This window comes from Epinephelus lanceolatus, chromosome 8, assembly GCF_041903045.1.
Source record: "Epinephelus lanceolatus isolate andai-2023 chromosome 8, ASM4190304v1, whole genome shotgun sequence".
NCBI classification, from domain to species: Eukaryota; Metazoa; Chordata; class Actinopteri; order Perciformes; family Serranidae; genus Epinephelus; species Epinephelus lanceolatus.
The window spans coordinates 4,231,718-4,250,091 of record NC_135741.1 but is presented as its reverse complement, the minus strand read 5'-3'; the positions used below and the strand labels follow the sequence as shown (position 1 = coordinate 4,250,091).

General features: G+C 40.3%; 1 protein-coding gene across 2 annotated transcripts in view; it reads right to left on the bottom strand.

The window, feature by feature from the left end:
• Nucleotides 1-18,374, bottom strand: part of dnajc5ab (DnaJ (Hsp40) homolog, subfamily C, member 5ab) — a 37,668-nt gene that overhangs the window by 12,573 nt on the left and 6,721 nt on the right. The gene's annotated exons all lie outside the window — the stretch shown is intronic.

The window sequence follows — 18,374 nt, the reverse complement described above, 5'->3', positions numbered from 1 at the left end:
TTATTCTTTTACAAATGTTATTTATGTACAAAAAGTGTTGTGCAATATATATTTTAAGTCCTGAAGGAAATCCACGTCCTGACCTTTGAACTGCACAGTAACACACCCCTAACCCTGTGGTTGTCAGACAGCAGGTGTATGGGGGTTGGCAGGCTTAGAGACCGCAGTAAGCCAAATCAGCTCCACAGACACACTTGGACCAGACTGCTAGACTTAAACTAACAACAGTGAAAATAAGCTGCGCGCCTGTCGTCACCACCTTTGTGATGAGCAATTATCACACTGTGATTCATGGGCTCAACATTGTAATGAGAACACAACTCCCTCAAGTGTGATTTACACACTCTGAGGTGTGATATTTATTCTCGGGAGGCTGACACAATAAAACCAAAGCCTGCGTTAGCTGACTGAGCAACTACATACTATTGGAATACTGTCCCCATTGACCTGACCTTTAAACATAAACTTTAGAGATTACTTAGAGCAGACCAGACTTGGAATCATGAGTGATCACACGACCTCATCTCTGACACCACCTCTACATACTCTCATTGCTTTGTGTCTGATATTGATAACTCTGGGCCACTAATTTGTAATAACCAGCCCAGAGACTGCAGATTAAAACTAAGGATAGACCGATATGGATTTTTTAGGGCCGATGCCGATACCGATTTTTTTCCATCACCCTTAGCCGATGACCGATTATGGACTGCCAATTTTCTTGAGCCGATATTTGGGGCCGATACTGCTTTTGCTCCCTCAATTTACATAAAAAAAAATGACACAATGATAACAAATATTACAGGTCTCAAGTTTAAAATAAGAAACATTTATTGAACAGTAAAAAATACTAAAACAAGATGGAAAGTTGAGGTAGAACAGGTAGAATATTATTATTATTATTATACATTCAAATAAAAAAAGAGTTCAGTGCTCTTAAATCTTCCAGTAATGTCTTTATAAAATAAACAAATATTTAAGCTGAAGCATAAATAACTACTGTACACAGTAAGATTCAACAGTTTTGTTCAACTTAACCACATACTTTCAAATGAAAAAAAGTGCCAGGGAAAAATAAATCTGTGAACCCACGCGCGTATCGGCCGATGCCGATACAAGTAAAAAACTCAAATATCGGCCTATCCTTAATTAAAACTAGAAAAGTGCACTCAGTAAAGCACAGATCTCCATCAGGCAACCAAGTGGCTGCCCAGCAGCGCGCTTCAGAGGCAGTACCAGAAACACATGTCGTCTAATTTTGATGGAGCCGCGGTGTGATGCATAGAGCAGATAGAGATTTCCTGCTAACATGTTTTGTATGTGAAATGTTAGCCATGTAATTTTGAGGATAAATGTATTTTTGACGACTGAAGCACCGTCACAAATCTTTGAGCCAAGTTGATGTATTTTTTTGGGCTTTTTGACTCTATTTGATCGGACAGCTTCAGAGTGAAAGGGGTAGAGAGAGAGGATGACATGCAGCAAAAGGCTGCAGGTAAGAATTGAACCCACAACTATTGTGGAAAGGACATAACAGCTCAACCAGGTGAGCATCTGGGCGCCCCAAGACTGGATTTTTAATTGGTATTAACTTTCTTGTAGGCTACAGCACACCAAAGAAGGAAATAACACAATTTAAACAGACAAAAAGAGAAACCATTTAACCGCCTACTTACTCACGGTACTTAGAGGCACAAATGTCAAGGAAAAAGACCAAATCAACAAAATCTGCAAGTCTAAAAAATCAGGCAGACAAAATGCTCTTCTTCTGAAATGCATCCAAATTGGTGAAATGCCCTGCGGCCAACAGAACAAAAAACTGGCTGCAGCCATGGCAGCTGATTCATGGCACAGCTGTACCTGGTAAACTGTCCCTCCTTGCTCACTTAGTTAAGATGGCAGTGAAAATAACAAAAATGGGGACTAATTCATCTCATAACGTGTCTAACTTCAGTGGATCATTACATATTGGGTATGAAATTAATCTGCAGATTCACCATGTGAAAATGTGACCAAACCTTTCTATAGCTGATATCTACTGTCTGCAAAAAATGTTGTTGCACATTTCCGATCCATCATCAGCACCGTTAGGTTGTTTAGTATATGAATGCTGCTGTCACACTGAACATCCCTCTGAACCCTGTTCAAACTTTAAACGTTATACTGGAAAAAAAAAAGCCAAATCTAATTCCACTGACATAATTCTGATTTGGGTACAGCCCTAAAATGTCGATTAATGTGTACTGTCCCTCAGTGATGTCACATTTAAATGGCAGTGGACAAGCACAGGGCTACTTTAATATGATTTCATGGAGTACTGTCACAATAAAATAGATGATTATAATATTTAAATCTTATTAAATGGGCTCAAACATGCACTAATGATATGTGATCAACGTGTGTACTGAGCGGGAAATGTTAGTGACATTAGTCAGTGCTCTCTGTTGTGCAAATTGTACTTTCTATGCCAATTTGGATATAACTGTGATAAGATGAAATATCAATATAATGGTCAGGCGAGTGTGTGTTTGTGTGTGTGTGTGTGTGTGTGTGTGTGTTGAACTAACGTTATCAGACTGTAAGTGGTTAGTTTCACACACACAGAGATAATCTTAAACACACACAGGGCGAGAAAAAGGCAGAAACACGAGGCTGACACATATTTTTGCTATTGAAAGTCCCTGTTTGTGTGTCAGCCGTTAGTCTGTCTAAAGCCCTATGTGGCACCAGATGGCCGCTGTGGTAACCCCACAATGCCTCGAGAACAACACGCCTGACAAGACATCGATTTAACACCTCGCTGTATCCCGCCCACTACTGTGCCACGGATTAACCAGTCACAACACAGATTCACCGCCCACCTGACTGGGATTAACCAATGAGGTTGATTCATCCATACTCCAGGGATTATCAACACACTGAGAGACTGTGCTAGTGTGTGTGTGTGTGTGTGTGTGTGTGCACAACATGTATGTGTGGTGTATAATCACATCCAATCACAACAGTGAGACTAAACCAAAGACTCTGCCCACCTGAGCAGGCAGCCAATCAGATTCAGTCTTACTGAATAAGCTGTGACTCATGTTGGGCCATTCACAGGACCAAACAGACTGGAAAGAATTAACACACAGTGTAATGAGGGTGACAACATATGGCCTGTGTCTTAGAGTGAGACTGAAATGTGTGTGCTTCAACACCTGAGTCTCACATTTGTTTTTTCTTATTATATTCATTGAGGCTTTTTCACTGAGCACGTCATGCTTATAAATACATACTGTACAAATCTGATGAACACATTGTTTTTCTTCAGTCTGAACTAGAGCAGAAAAACTGACTTCATTGCATTAACATGTTGGTTCACACTGGCCAACTGTGGGCAAATTCACCAACTGACAAGTAGAAGTGGGAGATACTATTAAAACTATCAAATTATGTTAACGTGTAAAATAAACTCATACAAATACCCTTTTTTCTGGGCAAATACAGCAAATGAAAATACCTGAAAATTCCAGCACAACTCAGGGTAAATTCACAACACATGGATTGCAGCCACTGACAGCACCATGAACTGTGCATCACTTCCAAACCCTATCTGCCTCGTCACAAAAGATATTATGCTCATGATATTACAATATAAAGATGCCCACAAAGTTTTGCAGCTGAGTGGGATTTGTCCTTTTTGTGTCTGATTGCAATTATTCATGTGGCAAAGTATAAATGTTGCCTTTGCTCCAAGAACACAATGACAGAGAGAAGAAGAAAACCCTGAGCTACAGGTCCTGACCAACAAGGTGCATGATGATGCCTACTGGAAAGTCTGGGTGTGAAATCCCTTATAAATGCACCTCAGTTACCAGCAACTCTCTAAAGATGCAAATAATTTCACTGTAACTGCGTGTGGCTATGAGCACAGATCTTTGTGAACTGAACGGTTTTTACAATGAGGCTCATGGAGTGCCACAGGGATGATGTTTTCTTGTCGGCCAACCTGAAAGTTAGTGTCGCCCTGGTTCCCTGACGATTATCGAATGAGATTGTTCAACTGGATTTTGGATTATTGCGGGAAATAAACTCTGAGGCAAACAAAAATGTTTGATGTGTTTGCTCATGTTTTGCTCAGCAACATAATCTTAACAACTTTACACCACATTTATGATTTTTTATGCATAAATTCAATTGCCAGAAGTTAAAGATAGAGTATAAACTACCTACATCATGGCTGCATGACTAAACGTCACCACCACAATAAGGCTGTAAAGCTGTGTTTGGCATGATGATGCTCTGTAGTCTCATTAAGCTACTTCTTATCACATAAAAGCTTCAAAATTCACGAGTGGGGTATTTACCAACCTATTGTACGCCCTAGAACAAAATGTGAAAATCTTTTTAGCTTGTGTTAGCCACAGACCTTATTTCAGGGATCTAACAAAAAGCCAAAAAACCTGTCGACTTCAAGATGAGGGAACTGAGAGTGCAAAAAATCCAAACTAACTTTTGAGTTTTAGGAATCATTCCTGCAGCGCCTAATTTAACCCAATTTAAATACATGCAAATAGCACAGGAGCACTAAGGTGCTATTTGGTTGGCACAACAGTTGGGGTGCATTTCACCCTTGAGATTCGCACCATTTCTTTTTGTCTTATTTCTGGTGGTTTAGCGGCAGCAAAACCCAATTCACCCATCAGATTCTTCCCATGTTAAGTTTAAAAAAAGACAATAACATTCAAAAAAGAAAAAGGTGCAAAGAAATCCACATAACTGGGATAGTAGATTGGGACAAAAAAAATGCTGAAAATTAAGCATGGCCTCCATATTTGGATAAATCTGCAAGCCCTCATAAATAAATACCAAAGATGTGTCAAGAGATAGCTTCCATGGAAAAAAAACAGCGTGGCATTATTTCTTCTTATATTGCCCAACAGCTCAGAATAACAAGCTTTACTGCACGTGCTCCAGACTTCACACTCGGCTCTCCAAGGTTGTGTAAGTGCGAGATCTGTTAACTTCGCCTCCATAACAAATAAAACACAATCAAATGCCTTGTAAAAACTGTGAGTAGCTGCCAAAGATGGAGCTGTCTGTATACTCATTGTGACTTGACGTCTGCTTGATTAATAACACTAAATGTAACAACATCTGTGTGTTTATAAATCCTCTCACAACAGCAGGAAGGTGAAAACAGAGGAAAGAACATAATAAACACAAGACAAATAGAAACATGTGGCAAAACGCACTGATGCAACAAATCACTAAAAAACTGCAGGATTTGGAGGACTTTGAGAAGCTGCCAATGAGCAACAAGCTGCAACGAAAAAAATGTGGTGCAACACATCCTTTTGGAAACAATTTAGGGTCTAAATTTCTTTCATGGGAAACCAAACACAAAGAGTTAAAAAAGCATACGATGAAATCATACTCACACCACATAACAGACAACCAATAAACCAGGTGGCCCAATCGATTGACCAATATTAGCTTATTGGAGACAGTTGCTTCAAAACCAGCTACAATTCAGTCCAGAGCAAGAGCAACCGACTACCAGCTAGTTTGATGCTCTTCTACAAACAGGAGAGACTACTACTCCGTGAGGAATGTCCGCAGTCATTCGGGCTTTCATAGTCGAGCGCACTTCCGCGTTGTAGTTTCCTGTAAAAATGTCCGTGAAAAATCCCTGCGATGTGAAAAATACATGCCGAGCAGTCACCGGTGTGTGGCTTTCGGACATCCGTTTTGAGTCCGCGCGGTCCTCCGCGGAGTCCGTTCCGCCCGAGTATGTTCAGGCCTTTAAATGGATCTCTGTGTGCGTGGCTCCGGGGGGGCGATTATTCGAAAAATTGTTGAATAGTTGTCACGATTTTCGAATAGTGTTTTTGCTCGTGTTGCCCATCCCTAGTTCTAGGTACCCCATCAGAGGCGGGACCAAATGTGGGGATGGCAAGGAACCATATTGGTACCATCCACAACTTTTCAAAGTGCAAGTGGAAAAAATGCGTACTGAACTAAACTGAACTGAGCTGAATTGAACCAACTGCTTGGTGGAAAAAGTTTTATCACCTTTCACGTCAGCTAATAAATAATTACATACTTTCTAAACCAGAGATCAATGACAGGTTTATTCTTCAACTGTGAAATGCTCAATACAAAACATTAGTCACTATTTTTTCAAAAACAAATTTACTTATGAAAAATGTTTATGTAAATGTTAGAAAATCCGAATCTGAAAACATTTGTAAGAATACAATTACTCCAAAAAATCAGGCTATAATAAAGTTTAACTCGACAATAACATCGTCCACATTTAATGTGAACTTACAGTCTCAACAACAATCAAACATTCACAACCAGGACCTGCACAGTTAAACACAAAGCAGCTCTACTGGGGAAGTTAGGAGTAGGGATGCACTATATTGGATTTCTTGCAGATACACAACAACATATTTGGCCAATAGCTGATACAGATATCCAATTTTTTCCCTACCTAACTTTAGTTATCATCCAGTCTCTTTTGCAGTGGAATTAACACCATATTATGCATGCATACTCTTGTCGTGACGGCCCACCAGCAATTAATGTATGTTATATTCATTTATTGTGCAAAATAAGAAAAAGAATGATGGCTGATTCTAACAGTTAATTTCAAAGCTGATATTGGCCGATACCAATGACGTGCCGATATTATCTCGTATCCCTAGTTGGAAGTTTTGGGCCGTGCTTAATGTCAAGTAAGTTGTAGTCCTATAGCCAAATCACATGTGCCTCAGAGCGCTTTACAATCTGTACAGCATACGCCCTTTATCCTTTGACCCTCACAGTGGCCCAGGAAAAACTCTTAAACAGATTAAAAAAAAAAGGCGTGTGATAGATGTTGTGTACGGGGCAGATAAACAAAGTAAAAGCAAGCACAATGATGTGAGATTACTGAGGGAGATTGGCATGTGACTGATTCACTTCCCTTTACTGAGATGCAAATCATCTGTTCTCTTGTCGTTAGTCTGTTTAAACAGCGAGGTGGTTGGAGAATACTGTCGTTATATTAGAGTGTGTCTGAAGCTGGAGTCACAAGTGATGTTTTTATTTGTGCACTTATTTAAGGCTGTTTTATTTTCTACTCCTCTGTCTTCTTTCCTGAACACAAACAGCTTTTGTTGTTGTTGTTGTCTACCTAGTGTCTCAGGCTGACCACTTGTGTTCAGATTTGTGTTGTGGTTTTCATGTGTTCTAATATGTGTGTGTGTGTGTGTGTGTGTGTGTGAGACTGAGGAGAAATAGGCCAGGGTTCCCGTTGTCAGTTTGCATCAAAAGAAGCTGTCACTCCGCTCACACACCACCAGCCAGACGACTGCAACCCACATTTTATAAATTAAGGATGAGAGAAGCAAAACATCTTTGTGTTAGTGGTGGTTCCGTTTTGACTGAAGAAAGCGCTTCCTCTTGCATTTCCTGTCTCACTTCCTGTGGGCAGGAAAGTGTCATTATCTCAAAATCTCCAACAGATAGTCGTGACTTGACAGTGACTTTTGAAAAAGTAATCGCCGGCGATCATGTCACGAGTCCGATGTGTGAAGCAAACATCAAAACAGTGTTGACCCAACACAGAAATAATGAATGTGTTCCAATGATGTTCCAGTTGATTTTATGATTTTATGTAACATACAGCAAGAGATGTGTTTGACTGAATTGAATTTGAGCTGTTGACATGGCCGTGGTGCTGGCGAACATTAATACTGTAAAAAAACTGCTTTGAATCACAATTACAGTTATAAAAAACAGTGTACAGTTTAACTTCAGGTGAACAAGTAAACCTGGCCAAATCCTATTCCTGAGTGTGTGTGTGTGTGTGTGTGTGTGTGTGTGTGTGAGTGAGTGTGTGTGACCTCACTTTAAGTTTGGTATTAAACCTGTGTTTATCCAGGGAAGGTTCACAGAACACCAAAGCTCTTTCCCAGCAACACCCGGAGTCTGTTTACACCTGGTATTAACATGAGTTTCTGTTTCACAAACACAAGTGGACAACTAAGACACATCCCTGTTCACACCTGGGTCTACCTAGTGTCTCCGGCTGACCACTTGTGTTCAGATTTCATTACTGCCTATGTCACTTATGCTACAAGGTCAGAGGGCCCCCAGCGCACAGTTAATACATCCACACTCTTGCTAACTGCTCACTAGCATGCTTGCTCATCAGGTTAGCAGTTGGTACATCTGCTGTCAGCAACACTTCACCTACCATTGGACAAAACAATGGACGGACATCGGTTGGTCAAGGGACATAAAGTGGGCAAGTTATAGCACGTTAGCAGGCTGTCACAGAAACAACCACCACGTCCTGCATTGATGACATAGTCCTTATCAGGGACACATCAGGATACATTCAAGTTTACACTACAAAATATATAGGCCCGTTTCCACTGAAGAAGTTCCTGGTACTATTTGGGGGGCAGGAACTACTACAGGAACGTCCTCTCAACCGCCGTGTCTCCACTGAGAGCGGAGTCGGAGGAAGGTTCCTGTAAAGTTATGGGCTCTGGATGTGACGTAATCGTTGCGCAACCATTTTGACCGGGGCGACGTAGGGACGCCGTTAGCTGATAGCGGTGTCTGTAATAACTCACTAAATGGCCCGTGAAAAAAATACTTTTTCCAGCGGATGTCTTAGTTACAACATGATTGAGCTAACTGGAGTAGTTTCATGTCGTATCCGACAACGGGAGGCTTTTAACAGATGACGGCCTGATGTTAGCTTTGCTGCTGGTAGCTGTCCCTGTCAGCTGATGCTTTCTAGACATCGTGATTTCCCAAAACTGAATAAATACCACACATATCAACACAAAACTACTTTGCTAGCTCAATCATGTTATAACTAAGATATCCGCTGGAAAAAATATTTTTTTCACCGGCCATTTAGTGAGTTTTTTTTTAGATGGCGGCGGAAGCTATATGACCGAGCTAACCCTCATCTGCTGAGTTTTAAAAATGCCGGTTATTTTGTTGCTTTCTGTTGTCGTCACATCCCTCCTTGAGTATATCCAATCAGCACCAAGTAATCCCCAAGCCCCAGCCAGGAGTCTTTCGGGGCCATTCTGAGTACCTACCCTGAGGCAGGGACTTGTTTAGCCCCTGTAAAAGTTCCGGAACTCTGTCCTTCGGGGGTGGTTCCTGCGGTGGAGACACACACCAACGGCCCCGGCCCCCGTAAAATTACTGCGAAGTTCCTGCGGTGGAAACGGGCCTTATGTGGTCAAACATGTCCCAGACCACCTCGGCAAGTGGTCTAAGTGATCAGATCACAATGCTTCTTGGTGGTTGTTTACACTTGTATCTAGAGCTGTCCACTTGTTATCAGATCACCCAAGATGCATTTTAATACCAGGTATAAACAGGGCCTGCAAACTTCATCTTTCGTAAAAACTGTGGTTACTGTTTGGAGAATGTAAAAGGTTTCTGTCTTGTTATAGCTGTGTTGTATTTTTTGCAACGCTGTAGTTCAATTCAGGGGTTTGGTTTCAAAAACGCTTTTTATAAAGTGTTTACTGTGTCAAGTTGTTGTTGATGGACCCAGCATGAACCTCTCAAAATTTTGCAATCTATAGCCACAGTCAGCACATTCACATGACATTAGAGAAAACTGATTCATTGTGTTAGTCCAACTAAAAGACTTAAAATACGTGTTAACATCCTGGTCTGACTGAAATCGTACAAAATCGGATTCCTCAAAGTCGGTCTAACACACTCAGGTAATGGCATTGGGGGTCGGATTCCTATACAGTCAGTCGGACCCAAACTGGCCGAGGGGCTTGCCGCATGCTCCAAAATATCCGCCTTGGGCTTTGACCCGGAAGTTGCGTAAAAGAAGAAGGAGCTGGTAACAACATGATGAAATCTACATCCAGAGCCGTGCAAGTTCGCATGGACAAAATGTACAAGCTGTAAAGTTTTCCACCATGGTACCAGTTTGCCGCTAGCTAACTGTAGCTAACTTGTTTGTCAACTGTTTTGGTGATTGACAAAATAGGTCAACCAGAAAACATTCCAATTATGACGAGCTGAAAGAGGGCATATCTCCACCTATAGTAGCGGAGTCAGACATACTTTGGTGAATTAATCAATTCCCCTCCCGTGTTTGTATACTGGGACAAGGACAGTAATCCAGTTAAATGGTCAAGTCGAGCTGTAACCGCATCTCGAATTAACTGTGCATGTAAACGTACTGACTGACTGTGTGCAACAGTTTCTTTTGGTCTTTGTGTTGGCATATTTGGCAGTATGAAAACTTTCATATCATTTCAGGGATACTTAAGAAGACCCCACTACAAAATCAGGTATTGCAGGCAAAAGACAAGTTAAACAAATAGAAATAAGAAGCACATACAGAAGAAAAAGATCCTGTCCACGATAAAAGAAAAGAAAAAACATCACGGTCACATAATGTTTTTGGCTCGCCTTCAAATCCCTACAGACACTCCATTGATCTTTATCCAAAAAAGACTTTCTGTTCAGATTTTTCAGCATACATGTGGACTGCATATTGTTTATAGTATTAATGGGGATGACTGTTATTAAATTTAAGCCCTGGTTAATTATATCAGTATTTTTTTATCTTGCTTCCTTGTGTGGGTACTTCCAGGTAGGTATCCTACAAAAAGTTCGATTGAAACCAGGAATGTGAGGTGTGTCACCAACAGGTGTTTTAAACAGTGTAACAATGAAAAAAAGAAAAAACACAGCTTTGCTTTCATTTATTCTAAACTTCTGTTCGCTGCCTCGTTGCTGCCCAGCAGGGAAGACATGGATCATTAGTCAGCATTATCGACTTCACCAGCCACCAGCTGCTGTCTGTACACACACACACACACACACACACACACACACACACACACACACAGTACTTCGCCGAAATGAAATACAGCAAGTGCAAACGTGATGTAAATTATGCAGCAAACACATTAAACTTCCCAGACTCTCTTTTGCTGATACCTGCACAATATATGCACATTAATAAATAATTAAAATAATTGTTAATTTCAGCCTTATTTCATTCACTTCATTAATTATCAGTGCCTTTTCATTCTTCTCTCTGTTCCTACCAACAGTTGATCTTTATAATGGCTGAAATTAGGATGGATTAAATTTACTAAAATGAATAAAAATGGCAAAATTAGATTTACACAATAATATCCCGACTGCAACAGTGGAATTAATATAACAAACCGAACACTGGGGCCACCAGTTAAGTGTGACAAAATAGTAATAATGTCTATCAGCACGTTTAAAATCTAAATATATTTAGTTTACTATCATGTTAGACAAATAAATGCAGAATTTTTTTAATAATTGAGAATTGGTTGAAAATGATTAAATAGATTATCAAACTACTTGCAGACTGATTTTTAGCAGTTTAACTTCCCCGTATTATACTCTTAAATATACTAGAGATGTAAACCTTCCTGATACTGTACCAGCCGATAGTGAGTACTACTCTCTGATACCACTGCATTAAAAGAAAAAATTAACAGCTGTGTACTACTGACCCTGTATAGATGTGACATGATTGGTACTGCTGTATGACAATTATAAAACATGGTTAAATACATACAGAGAATGAACTTTATAATTTTCTTTTATCATCTAATTTGACTGTTAGCCATAAAAAGTTTAAATCTTATGCCACAATTTAGTAGCAAGCAACACTAATGCTCCCACTCAAAACTAAAGCCTTACATACTGTACATGTTGCCTTTTTACTGGTGGGACTTTCAGCGTAAAATATTACCACATTACAAACATATTATTAACGGCTAAAATAACACTATACGCTGGAAATCAGTTCATCTTCGCTGCTCTAAAAATAGTAGTCGTCAGTGGCTGCACACTGCAACTTTCTCTGTTAGCAACTGCTTTATAAGAACAAAGAAGAATAAATACTTTGCGAGAAAACTGCAGTTTTTCAGAGGTTTTTGTGGGTCTGTGAACGCTGCGTAGGTGGGACTCTCTTTTAAAGTTCTTTTTTCCCTCAGCAGCAGTTCGTGGAGTTTGAGTCATGGGGGAGATAATTGATCAGATCGATGGATGAGAGGAGCAGCTGCTGCAGAGGCGAGTGAATGCAGACTTTTAGACCCAGTGCAATGAACGCTTAAATTTCACCTCCACTGTGTGTGGTGTTCTGCTGCTGTCTGTGTCCTAATGAACAGTTCAGCTCCAAAAATAAAATAGCAACACATGGCAGCAGATGTTTTAATCATGGCCGCTGCCACTAATAAATGAATGTGTAGGAAATCCTGTTTTTTTTTTTTTTTAAATAAATAAACGATGTGGTATTGGATAGGTGCATAGACTTGCCTATCCGCACCAATACCTGATACATTTTAGGCAGTATTGGAGGCATTTCTGATACTGATATCAGTATTGGAACAACTCTAAAATATGCTAACCAACCAGACAAAATACCAAAGTTTCACAATTTTTTGCTCCACAGGTGATAACGAGGCATTTCTGTTAGAAATCTTTGTTACTAATGCAGCTAGAGCCTCTTTCAATATGTGCGCTCTCCTTACTATCATCCTCTTCCTCCCTCTTCTCCAGCTCACATCCACCTCACGCTCTCCTCCTTCATTCCTGCCATCATCACACTTTCCTCTGCCCTCCTGTCTTTCAGCTCTACACCACTCTCTTCCTCTCTTTACTGATTATCAGAAGCATATTTTTTTGTACATCCTCTCTTCCTGTTGCAACATTTTCTTCACTGCTTTTCCCTTATTTCTCACCCTTTCGATCTCTCAACTCTTCCCCTTATCCATTTTGAAACACCATCTTCCCTTCGAGTGTCGTTAACGCTTCACTTCTCTATTTCTGCTACTGCTTTCCACAAATTGCCAACCTCGTTTCACAAAACTGCATTAAACAGCCACTGACAGAGACAGACACTGCTCATTTAGATGAAACACGGAGCAACGTTAACAGTGGGTGCAGCGTTTTACACCAGAGGAGGTTACACACACACACTTACATGCTCTCCAGCTCCTCTCTTACCGCTCAGATATTAATCTCTAAGTGGTCTTCTGGGAATTTGACCACATCTCCTGTCTGCTATTATCCAAAATGGCTCTCATAAAGGAGTGAAGATGCTCTGACAAACACCAGGCCAGGTCATTTAACTACCCACAGGCCTCATATCAGCTGCTTAATGATAACAGTACAGACCATTTAAGAGCTGTGAGACAGACTGAGAGAATGGACAGATGAGCACATGCTAAAGAGGATGAGAATGGGAAAACTCTTACACTCTCAATTAACTGCCAATAATTAAATATTTCATGGTTTAAAAGTATTTCAAATCATTGTAGATATAATAAACAACCTTAATGGGTTGTTGGCTCTTTGTTTGACGTGCATCAGTCATTAATTTTACTATCTTGAAGACTAATCAAGGAAGTGAAATAAAAAAGACGAACAGTTGAAACTGCAAGTAAAAGCTGCAGTCCCACAGACATGAGAGTAGAAAAACTGGTCCCTGAAAAGACAGAGGAAAGGAGGTATTCATATGGTTTGACTCTTACCATAACTCACTTGCTGTCCAGACCATGTGACTGATTCTCAGCTTTGAAAATTTAATGCTTTTCTGTGTTATACAGTACAGGCCAAAAGTTTGGACACACCTTCTCATTCAATGCGTTTTCTTTATTTTCATGACTATTTACATTGTAGATTCTCACTGAAGGCATCAAAACTATGAATGAACACATGTGGAGTTATGTACTTAACAAAAAAAGGTCAAATAACTGAAAACATGTTTTATATTCTAGTTTCTTCAAAATAGCCACCCTTTGCTCTGATTACTGCTTTGCACACTCTTGGCATTCTCTCCATGAGCTTCAAGAGGTAGTCACCTGAAATGGTTTTCCAACAGTCTTGAAGGAGTTCCCAGAGGTGTTTAGCACTTGTTGGCCCCTTTGCCTTCACTCTGCGGTCCAGCTCACCCCAAACCATCTCGATTGGGTTCAGGTCCGGTGACTGTGGAGGCCAGGTCATCTGCCGCAGCACTCCATCACTCTCCTTCTTGGTCAAATAGCCCTTACACAGCCTGGAGGTGTGTTTGGGGTCATTGTCCTGTTGAAAAATAAATGATCGTCCAACTAAACGCAAACCGGATGGGATGGCATGTCGCTGCAGGATGCTGTGGTAGCCATGCTGGTTCAGTGTGCCTTCAATTTTGAATAAATCCCCAACAGTGTCACCAGCAAAACACCCCCACACCATCACACCTCCTCCTCCATGCTTCACAGTGGGAACCAGGCATGTGGAATCCATCCGTTCACCTTTTCTGCGTCTCACAAAGACACGGCGGTTGGAACCAAAGATCTCAAATTTGGACTCATCAGACCAAAGCACAGATTTCCACTGGTCTAATGTCCATTCCTTGTGTTTCTTGGCCCAAACAAATCTCTTCTGCTTGCTGCCTCTCCTTAGCAGTGGTTTCCTAGCAGCTATTTGACCATGAAGGCCTGATTGGCGCAGTCTCCTCTTAACAGTTGTTCTAGAGATGGGTCTGCTGCTAGAACTCTGTGTGGCATTCATCTGGTCTCTGATCTGAGCTGCTGTTAACTTGCGATTTCTGAGGCTGGTGACTCGGATGAACTTATCCTCAGAAGCAGAGGTGACTCTTGGTCTTCCTTTCCTGGGTCGGTCCTCATGTGTGCCAGTTTCGTTGTAGCGCTTGATGGTTTTTGCGACTCCACTTGGGGACACATTTAAAGTTTTTGCAATTTTCCGGACTGACTGACCTTCATTTCTTAAAGTAATGATGGCCACTCGTTTTTCTTTAGTTAGCTGATTGGTTCTTGCCATAATATGAATTTTAACAGTTGTCCAATAGGGCTGTCGGCTGTGTATTAACCTGACTTCTGCACAACACAACTGATGGTCCCAACCCCATTGATAAAGCAAGAAATTCCACTAATTAACCCTGATAAGGCACACCTGTGAAGTGGAAACCATTTCGGGGGGCTACCTCTTGAAGCTCATGGAGAGAATGCCAAGAGTGTGCAAAGCAGTAATCAGAGCAAAGGGTGGCTATTTTGAAGAAACTAGAATATAAAACATGTTTTCAGTTATTTCACCTTTTTTTGTTAAGTACATAACTCCACATGTGTTCATTCATAGTTTTGATGCCTTCAGTGAGAATCTACAATGTAAATAGTCATGAAAATAAAGAAAACGCATTGAATGAGAAGGTGTGTCCAAACTTTTGGCCTGTACTGTACATGAGCGTAAAGTGACCACTTTCCGGTTTGATCAGCTTAAAAAGACAACCCTTAGACTCCAGGGAAATCATGGCGGTCACTTTACTATTTTCTGGCACTTCATAGACAAAATAATGAATCAATCATTTGAGAAAACAATCAGAATCAATGATGAAAATAATGGTTGCAGCCCTGTTATAATACAGTTGTAAAATAAACATGAGGCTTTACACAGAAAAACAAACAGATGAGTCAGTCTGTCAGTCCTGATTGTAAGAGTGTGCGGCTCATTCATTGAGCTCAGGTTACAAACACACACAAACACACACACGCCATTCCTGCCTGAAAATCAATTGATGGAAATGCAACCTTAATGGTCCCACCGACACTGTAAACACAGCTGCCACACACATGCACGCAGGGTAGGAAATTAACCACGAACTCAGCTCAGTATTTACGCACTCGCTCAATCAAAACTGTGCTCATTAAAGAAAGAATGAATTGGCAAAAAAATAATTTTCCTCCCTTTGTATAGTTTATTTGCTCCTGTGAGAACTAGGGATGTGTGCGATTACTCGACTGGTCAATTAAATGTTGCTACCTTTGCTATTTGGCACCCAAAACATTAGTCGGTTAAAGGTATAACCAAAAGTATTATTAGTCAACTAGTCTATGTGTAAACTTCCGTTATAACATCAGGGAAATTCATTAGAAACATCCCTGGTGGGAACAATGACATTCCAAGCTGGAGTGAGAAATCTCCTCGCCTGGTTTCAGACGTCCAAATCACTACCCACTACTCCAATAGCTCTAATGATGTGCTCACTGATGAGTGTTTCTCTGGTGTGAAAAACAACTAAGCCACTTAGAGCTGAATAGGACAAGAAGAACAGGAAATGTCTTCCTCCTGTGCCAGAGCCAAAAAATGACGACAAGTCTGGATGACATTAAAGCAGCTCTGCATACTTTTTCTAGTGTTTTTCTAGTGAACAACGTTAACCGGTAGCAACAGTTAACATAGCTTCCGTGTTGACTGACGATGATTATGACAAGATGGAGATGTGACTTGATGTCAGGAATCTCTAACCTGCTCCACGAGTACAGTGTGATGTATTAGCAGTAAAAACTTCCTACATGATGACAGGAGACAAGCCCTAAATACAAAGTGTTATGTATAATTTGAAGACTCACAGGACGTATGAGTAAGTACTTTATGAAATGTAGCTGCTGTTTGGTGATGAACTGATGAAGCCTCTTGGTTCAGCAATGTCACATCTTCAAAGTGAAACTGCAAGTCAAGCTACGCAGGAAAATAATGACAACCAGCACTTTGATGGCTGAGTGTAACGAGGTAAAACTGTGGGCTGACATTCTGCAGAAAACTTTATACAAATTACACACACACACACACACCTCTCCACAGCCTGCTTTCCCATCAGCCTCTACATCTTGGCACGGGGATGCTGTGATGCAAAAAGGCCAATCCAATTCATTAGCTAATGTCCAATCAGCTGTCTGTCAGCATTTGTGCACGAGCTTTCTCAATGGACACACACATGCCAACAGTGCAGGAGAAAACATTACAGTAATGACCTGGATCTGCTGAGGTACAATGGGAAAACTGTGTGAGCACATTTTATACTAGAGCTGCAAGAAAACATTGATTAAAAAAGTTGTCACCTACTGAAGTAATCACCTACTAATTTGATTATTGATTAATCAGTTTCAGTATTTTTTTAGTCAAAATTCTGATTCCAGCTTCTTCAATTTGAATATTTTCTGTTTTCTTTCCTTGTCTGTGACAGTAAACTGAATATCTTTGGGTTGTGGAAAAAAACACAAGGCATTTCAGGATGTCATCCTGGGTGTTGGGAAACACTGATGGACACTGTTCCAACATTTTCTGCCTTTTTATAGACCAAACAACTAATCAATTAATCAAGAACATAAACAACAGATTAATAAACAATGAAAATAATTAGTTGAAAATAATTAGTTGCAGCCAAACACTGTACCATAGACTACAATGGATGAAGTGCATCCACCACTCACAACTTTATAATACAAATATTATAATAATTTGAGTCTGAAAATATCTGGGGGGGTTTGAACTGTTTGACAGAAAAGACAAGAAGTCTGTTGATGTCATGTTGGGCTCTGAAAAACTGTTAGTGGTCCCTTTCTCTATTCCTTAACATTTTCAATAATTAATTAATCAGAGATAATATATATTCACAAGATAAATAACAGTTAGTTGCAGCCCTAATATGATTACTAGACAAAATACTAAAAGTATCATGTAATGATCACCAAGTTAAGTTCATGACAATTTTTTAAATTTACTAATTGATTATTCAACTAAACTCTGACTCATCACATCTACTCTTCACTTTAAGTGATCCATTAACATCTGCAGCCCAAAGATTAAAAATACATTTACACCTGATCAGAGAAAATGACCAATAAAAAACATCATCCCATATCTCCATAGCAACAGCTGAAATACTTTTAGGCAAGGCACCACATCTGTGACTGCTCAGTGCTCAACAAAACAAGAGTGATGGTACCAGTCAGCTCAGGTGTAGTCTGACTCACAGGATGTAGGCTGTGCATATGTTCCCTGCTGCTATCTGTGGGTTATCTAGAGTTGTACCGATACCAATGCCGATACCAGTATCGGAAATGCCTCCGATACTGCCTAAAATGCGGTATTGGGTATCGGCGAGTACAGCCTATGACCAATCCGATACGTAATGCCTCACGTCATTACGCATACGCATGCTACAGGCAAATGAAACGGAAACGGAGCGGAGTTTAAAAAGCATTCTACTGTAGCCTTTAAAATGTCTTTTTTACCAAATTGTGTGGCTGCACTTTAACCTGTGTCGTGATCTGTGTCAACACTGGATAATAATAATTAAAATAATGTTTTTATGGTATTCATTCTACTATTATGTATTTATTTCTTAATATTTTACACAGACAATTACAATACAACAATTCATATCCATTCCATTTTTATTTTATGTGCTGGTATCGGCTCGGTACTCGGTATCGGCAGATACCTAAGGTTCAGGGATCGGAATCTGTATCGGGAAGGAAGAAGTGGTATCGGTACATCTCTAGTGTTATCGTTTT